General features: G+C 39.2%; 1 non-coding gene across 1 annotated transcript; it reads left to right on the top strand.

Moving 5' to 3' along the window:
* The first annotated feature begins 7327 nt into the window (after positions 1 to 7327).
* Positions 7328 to 7434, top strand: LOC145071679 (small nucleolar RNA R71). Its single transcript, XR_013690686.1, has one exon. It is a non-coding gene; the product is annotated as a small nucleolar RNA R71 (small nucleolar RNA).
* The last annotated feature ends 1110 nt before the right edge of the window (positions 7435 to 8544 follow it).

Below are 8544 nucleotides of genomic sequence, written 5' to 3'. Positions count from 1 at the left end.
GACAAATTAAAAACTAAAAACTAATTTTATCTATTTTAACTAATAAGTAGGGGTTTTCTCTAGTTTTACAAGACTAGAAACTTACTAATGATTACTTACTAAAGCTAGAAAACAAAGACTTTAACTAAATTCAATAACGGAAAAGTACTTCTATTTAGTTCAACTTAATTGATCCTATGGTTGATTACAAGGTAATAGTGCAATGGATTAATTCTTTTGCTGGTTACCGATTCAATTGATTAGTTTTGCATTCACTTCACTAATCCTTAGCAAATAAACCAACTTAAACAATGGCCAGTTGTCTAATTCAATTAAATTTACTAGATTTAATATTCGGGTTAAGTTAGACTTGCAATAGCTAATTAATTTATTCTTTTAATTAACTTCTTGTTTAATGGTCATCTCACAAGCTTGCACATAAATTTACTCGATTTTCTTATTAATCCTAGTTTAATGTTCATTAACACTAGACATATGACAAAAAGTGTTCACAAAGCATATGAGATTGATAACTAATAGATGTTCATGCTAATTAATTATCTCCCTATTAACAGAAAATCAATTATCATTCACACACAAGGTTCTTTAGCAAGCTAAAATAACTAAATTAACCAACATAGAATTAATCCTACCAAAAATAAACCATATTATCAATTTCGTATCCCCAAATAGAAGTTTAAAGGGTTCAGCTCATCATTGAAGTAAATAACAGCAAACAAACAAAGTCTAAATGTTCAATCATAATGACAAAACAAAATATTAAGAAGAATGATGAAATTTGCCTCAATGCTCATTCGGAATTGAACTCTTGCTTATTACTTCGTCTTCTAGGGTTTCTCTGGCTTCTCAATCGCAGCAAAACACTTCTGAATCGTCCCAGAATTCTCCTTTATCGATCTGTGGAGTTGTCTATATATATTTGAACCGACTCGTCGAGTCAAGTGGTGACTTGTCGAGTCCCTCTCACATTCCCCGTATTGTGATAACCTTCTGGGACCCCGAGTCATTATCTTCTCGATTCTTCGATTGGACTCGCCGAGTCATCGCCCCTACTCGCCGAGTCAAAGCCATTTTTAGTGTTTTTCTTCTTTATTTCATCCTCGATCTTCTAACTGCCTCTACCGCTTCCTTTCGCTTCCGAGCTTCATCTTTGGACTGATAAACATAATTCAAACATTTTTAAGTACCTTTTGTCCACAATATGCAATAATTTAGCTAATAAATGAATAATAATGTATGCTTAAAATGAACTAATTATGCACATATCAAAATACCCCACACTTGTCTTTTGCTTGCCCCCAAGCAAAACTGAATTTTATCATGATAGAACCACATATGAAAACTCCAATCCAACCCAACCATTATGCCAAAACCGCAACGCATGCATTTGTGTCTAAATTTTTTTCCTAAATACCCCCCATATTCTAAATACTCTCAATCCTCATAAACATTCACCCACTTTTCCCAAACAATGCTCACTTTATGCATCCCTCTGAATCCATCCCCAGAAAACCTCCTAACCTCAAGGTATTTTTGTTTGAGCAACCCAAGCATACATAATCTAAATAATTTATGATACCATACTAAATTTTTGGAATTCTTTATTTCTTAACATTTGATCTTTGATCTCTTTGAATTCACTTTTTTTTTCTTTTGATTTCTTTGGTATCTTCAATTTCTTTTTCTTCTTTTTTTTTTCTTTCACATGTATCTCATCATTTTTTTCTTTTCAAATCCCTACATGCTTAAGCAGGGGCGCTCAACTTCAACCCTTATTGGCTAAAGCTAACAATTTTCCTGGATACATTTCTAGTACATGATGCTAAACATTTTGCATCCCTCGGGCTAAAGCAAGGTCGTGTTTTTGTCCCATGATTTCACTAGAATAAGGGAGGCCACAAATGCATTATAACGTATATAGGCTCAACTAAACATTTGGGTCTTCATGCAATTATCAACACAATTCTAAACATGGAATCCTAATTATTATTATTACCAAAATTTCCTAAATTAAATCCTAAATAACATTTTTGGTATGCAAAAATTTTCAAAATTAGCCTAAATTAGGATAAATTTACTAATTATGTAATCAACCCCCTACCCCACACTTAATTTATGCAATGTCCTCATTGCATGTTATGCATGATAGAAAACATAAAAATAAAATAAAGAGGGAATTGGTACAAACTCCCCTGGGATAGCAGTCGATAGATTGATCACTTCCTTCTCCAATTCAATTGACTTTAGACATGGGAACAAATCATCCATGCCTTAGGTGTCAATTCTCATGGGGGCAGCTCCAAATACGCGTAAACCAGTATAAAATCTTAAAAAAAATAGTATGGAAAGAATAGATAGTCAAGTGGTACTCTAATCAAGCATCAAATCAGCCACAATGTCGACATGAAACCAATCGACTCGTCAAGTATATCCCAGACTCGGCGAGTTACTTCGGGAAATCTTCGAATGTTTGAGAATAAGGGCGACTCATCGAGTCAGCTTAATGCACTCGACGAGTAGGTCACTGAATGAAAACATTAACATTCTGCATCTTATCCAGCTTCCAATAAACTCTCTATACTTTCTACTCACTTCTAGACTCCCTTGCCATCGTCTCTAAGGACCGGACTCAATACTTTAACTCTAACGCTCCTCTTCCTTGACTCTCTTTCTCACTTCTAACCTCCTTGATCTAAACCCTTTTGAAGCTAGCATTCCTAATTCAATTTTGAAAAATTATCAAAGCATCAAACATCAAATCAACATCAAAAAGCAAGTTTTAAAAACAAACATTCAACAAACCAAATAAAAATCAACACAAAAATAAAAAGATTGTTCAAATAAAATGCAATAAAACTAATCCTCATCATCATTATCATCATCTAGCCCTGCTCCACTCCCTCCAGCACCACTCCTTCGTGCACTTATCACTTCTTCCCATGATGGAATATATAGAAAGTTACCTCCATCAATGTGCGGAATATTGAAGTGGTCGAAGAGTCGGATATGCGATTGGTTGCTAAAATTCAAGCCCCGCGCCATTTGATCTTGTAGCCGCCTTATCTCCACATTGTACCAATCCATTGGTACTTCTTCATTGTCAACCGGAATCACCGGCGGCTCTTCCTCCACATCCCGCTCTCTCCTCGATCTAACCCGTCTTCCCGGTGCCTCGAGACCAACCACTGGATCCTCATTCGGAATGGCATAATGGCCACCACCATAGTCTTCAATGATTCTCGCTCTTCGGAAAAGAATTAGATTGAACGGAGGTGTAGGGATCATCGTCATGAAATTCCATGCACCGCGGTTTATCAACCCAAATGAGTTGGCTAACCGGGTGACAAACATCCCACCATTTATTCTTGAAGTTTTGCGATCTTTAACCGCACCCTTCGAAAGATATGAAGCAAGACACCAAGGAATGTTGCAAAAACGCCGGGTGTAATGATGCTCCATAAGAAAAAGACATCAAGGTTGGAAACCTTGTCATCATCCTTTCGTTGGTTGATGGTGGATGAAATTAAACGATGAATGAGGCGGTGTGTTGGGGATCGAATGCTCCCCTCTTGCGCCGACTTTGGAATATAAACTTTATTACCAATTGTATTCCACCAGCCCGCACTTGTAACTCCTTCGGGAAACACCATATGGGTCTGTGCCAAAAAGGCCCGAAAGATGGGTGTTGAGACCAAGGGCTGGTCATACACCCCTAATCGACATGCAAGATCCACCACCGAGCATTGATGAAATTCTCCCCCAAGGCAGAAACTAAAGCTTGTTGGGTGATAGACATCCACTCCCCCAGTGAAAGACACCGTGGAAAAGAACTCTAAACATAGCTCCAAATAAACCGGTTCTTGAATACGGAAGACCCGGCTCCACCCGTCGCAGATCATTGTTTCGCCTTCATAATGAAACTCCTTCAAAAGATAAGGAGTTAATTCTTCCTCGTAGTGTACACTTTGCAACCATTCCCAATCTATCCGGTTGGGCACGTATATCTCCTTTTTCTTGATGTCAACCAACTTCTTCCTCCACTTCCGCAATGTCAAAGCGGACTCAATTTGTGGAAAATTCAACCAAGGAAAGTCTCCTTGGTGGCCACTTGAGCTTTGCCCTCTTCTGAACATGATTTCTGCAAAACAAAGATACAAAAACCCAGAAAACATAGATTAAAACGAATCAAGCATATGGTCACCCGACTCGACTCGTCAAGTCCACGCCCGACTCGGCGAGTCGCAAGAACTGCACGAGTCAGTCGGCGGGTCGGTCAAAATTGGACCATGAAACCTGGAAATTTCTTCAAGGGTTTTGTCTAGGCACATATTATTAAGGTATTAAGGCCAGAATAAGCATTCAAAACAACAAAAATCATGAAAAATCAAAACCCTAGAAATTTACTACTTTTCAAAAACGGGTTTTTTCATGCAATTTCTATCATAGATGGCCTTATAATCATGCTCTTTATAGAAAACAATAAGAACTTCATTACCTTTTTAGATGGTACTTGAAAGATTTGAAGAAAAATGGAAGAAACTTGAATGCTTGAGAGAAGGTTGAGAGAGAGGCGCACGACGAGTGTATGGGTGAAAGAAAAACTGAATTTTTAGGGTGAAAACCCTAATTACCGATTGTAAAAGTAATATATATTTTTTTCTATAAATAAGGCCAACTCGTCGAGTCAGGGTCAGACTCGGCGAGTCTGGTCGCGATGACAATTTCTTCTGAATTCTAAACGAACTCGTCGAGTCATGGTCAGACTCGGCGAGTCTCTTGCAAACCACAATAAAATGTTCAAGAAATTTTATCATTTGTGTAGAAAAGAATCTTCATTTCACCCCGCACTTAGTCCATGCAGATTCTCAAGCAGACATGTTCGATGATTCGGAAACAAAATCAAACAAAACTAAAAAAAAAAAAAAAAAAAAAAAAACAAAACAAAACTAAAAAGTAAAAGAAAGCAAACTCTAAACAACGGGTTGCCTCCCGCTAAGCGCTTCTTTTTAAGGAGTCATTAGCTAGACTCCTTCCCATCTACGTTTCGTCATCTTCAAGCATCGGGAACGCACGCCTCACTTTTTGTGGTTTATACTTGATCTTGTAAGCGTGGATCTTTTTCTTGTAAGCCCTTTTCAATTCAGCTCTTTTCTTTTTCACAACATCATCCTCAGCTGCTTGGGCTCCCCTTTTCCTCTTTTTCTTTTTTACCCCATTCTTCTTTACCTTCTCCTGCACCTCCTTCTCTTTAAATGTAATCACTTCATATTTTGTGATGGTTCGTGCTTTAGGTTTAGTAGTGAATGGTCGATCAGCTTCCACCCTTCTTTCCTTTGTGTCTTCATCCTTTTCTGTGCTCAACCCATCTTCAAACGGAATCGTATCAAGGCATGCCACATCGGCGTATTGGACTTCCATTCCTTTTCCTTCTTCTGTTGTTTGTTCTTCTAAAGAATCATAAATAGTAACTAAATCCAGGGTATGTGAAGAACTATCAACAGACAAATCAAAATTGGCCAAGTCTTTATCAAATTCGACTGGACTCGTCGAGTCCATCGTCCATCAAAGTGACTCGGCGAGTCTTATCGGGTTCTACCACTTCTGGGGTGTTTTCTGAGTTGGCTCCTTCCAGTAGCTTTTCTAACTCCTCCAAGTCTTGGTTAACATCTCCACCTTCTTCAGAGTGTAGCAAAAACTTGCTTGGATCTTCTTTTAGCAAAATTGCAAGCTCTTTTTGTAATATCTCATCATCCAATTGGATAAATGAGATTTCTTCTCTCTTTTCTTCTTCTTGCTTGGCTTCTGGAATAGCTTTAAACATCACAAACTCATCACCCACTCTCAATGTCAATGTAGACTCACATATATCAATTAAAGCACATGCAGTGTTCAAGAATGATCTTCCCAAAATAATTGGAATTTCGGGGTCTTCTTCCATATCCACTACCACGAAGTCTACTGGAAAAATAAATGTGTCCACTTTTATAAGGAGATCCTCACAAACGCCTTGTGGATGAATTATCGTTTTGTCTGCCAAATGGATCCTCATATTTACCGGCCTTGGTGCTGGTAAATTCAGCTTCTTAAAGAATGAATAGGGCATCAAATTGATGCTTGCACCTGAATCAGCTAACGCTCGGGTAAAAACTTCATTATCAAATTGGCACGGAATCACCATATTTCCAGGATCACCCTTCTTTTCAGGCAGCTCACTCATCAATATTTCCGCGACTTCAGCCAAATCCTTCCTAGCAGCAAAAAGGCCTTTAAGCAAGTTGAAGTATTTAGGTGTTTGGAGCATTGTTTCCACAAATGGAATATTGACTTGTAAAGCTTTAACATGCTCCATGAAGGTTTTGTATGCTTCTACTTTTTCTGCAGGCATAGCTTTGATTGGATATGGCAGAGGAGGATTATAGGGCTTTAAAGAACTGGCAGTTTTATCATTCCCGCATGGACTCGTCGAGTCCAAGAGAGTGACTCGGCGAGTCGGATCGGGTTTTGCTGGGTCTGATTTTTCTAACTTTTCTGCCTTCTTTTTGGAGATTCTCAGTGCATTTGTAAATGTTTCTTCACTGCTGGTGGTTATTACACTTACATTCTCCATTCTTGGATTGGGTTCGGTGTTACTCGGAAGTTGTCCCGACCTTCTATCATTCACTTGATGCGCAAGCTGTCCCAGCTGTTTCTCAATGTTGAGAATTGATGCTTGCTGATTTCTTAACATGTTTCTGGTCTCGTGTATGGCAGCATCATGATCACTGTGTCTTTTTTCGGACGCGTCTATGAATCTAGTGAATAACTCTTCTAAATCGGCTTTCTTTTCTACCGGTTCTTCCTTTTGGTATAGTCCCCTCTCCTTTTGCTTGTATTTCTCCTCCTTAGCCTTCTTATACTCTTCGTATGGTAGCCACTCCTTCTTAGGTTTCCGCCAATTTTCATCATATCGATCGCCACTTGAATAGAAGACTTGAGCTTTCTTATTTCCATTCTCATCCAAATCACAATCCTTTGTGAGATGGGCCCTCTACAATTTTCGCATCCTACCCTAATAGCATGGATTGTTTGATCCATTTAAGTCATTCTTCGATCTAGACTATCAAGCTTAGCTATCACCGCCGCCATGCTATCATTTGCTGCGTTCACTACCCCCTGACTTACTTCGTTTCTCGGATTGTGGTATTCTCTAGAGTGCTTAGAGAATTCTTCAATTAATTCTTTAATTACCGAGGGTGCCTTCTTTGTGAGCGGGCCTTGAGAATCAAGCAATTGCCTTGTGGTGACATTAACTCCATCATAGAAGATGGAGACCTCTTGTTGGCTATTGAGGTCATGATGTGGGTAATTTCTAAGTAGGCTCTTGTATCTTTCCCAAGCTTCATAAAGAGATTCTCCGGGTTGTTGCTTGAAGTTGGCAATGGCTTTCTTAAGCTTGGCTATCTTGGAGGGCGGGCAGAAATGGTCTATGAACTCTTCTTTCATTTTGGCCCATGTGGTGACCGATCCGGGAGGAAGTGACTTTAACCAATCTTTTGCAGCCCCTTTAAATGTGACAGGAAGCATGCGAAGAAGCTGGGTCTCCCGTGGAACATTAGGCACGTTGAAGTAGTCGGCCACATCATTCACTTCGTCCAAGTGCTTGTAAGCGTCTTCATGATCCTTCCCGTAGAAAGGAATCTCCTTGAGTTGGGCGAGAATACGGCCTTTTAGTTCGAAAGTAGCGGTCGCGGGAATTGCGGGTTGCACAAGCCCCGGCCCGGTGTCATCACGCATCCTTTTCTTCCACTCCCCCATGGGGACTTCATCAATGTTAGCCATCGTGATAGCTAACTCTTCTTCGGAATCGGTTTTGTGCTCGTAAGTATGCTCTTCTTCTTCCTCGGTCTCGTACTCGATATCTTCTTGAATTGGTTCTTAAATTGTTAATGAGGCACCGGATGCTCCTGATTTGCTGCTCCTCTTCTTGCTGAAAATGGACTTTAAGTTTTTGAGTGGTGAGTTCTTTGAAGTTGCGGTTTCTCCAACGGCTTTTCCTTTGCTCCTTCTTAGTGCGGATTCCGGGTCTTCCAAAGGAGGGACTAGAGGTGTATCAGATCCTCGGGTCATGAAACAACTGTAAAGAAAAACAAAAGAAACAAAGCGCATAAAAAGAATAAAAACGAAATAATAAAATAAAGCTGAAATAGCGTCGGACTCACCGAGTCTGCTCGAATGCACTCGGCGAGTTCAAGGCAAAAACTGAAAAAGATTTCTAGTTATTCTAAAAACGGAATTTTACTAAAACTAATTCTACTTACTGAATTACTTTGTAAATAACTTTGTGTAAGATAAATCCCACACAAAGGATCGATTAAACTAGAATTTAATATTAATTTTAGAACCGTTCCCCGGCAACGGCGCCAAAAACTTGATGTGTGCAAACTCATCTAGTTTTAAACCTACTTTTAATTATAAAATAACACACAAAAGGCAGTGGACCTATCAATTGTGGTTTAGTTGGATAAGTAGGGTATCGAACACAGGGAACAGCAAATTAAAAACTAA

Source organism: Lactuca serriola, chromosome 8 (assembly GCF_051521515.1).
Source record: "Lactuca serriola cultivar US96UC23 chromosome 8, Lser_US96UC23_V15, whole genome shotgun sequence".
In the NCBI taxonomy this organism is placed as follows: domain Eukaryota; kingdom Viridiplantae; phylum Streptophyta; class Magnoliopsida; order Asterales; family Asteraceae; genus Lactuca; species Lactuca serriola.
The sequence above is the reverse complement of the archived record's forward strand: the minus strand, read 5'-3'. Positions and strand labels throughout refer to the sequence as shown.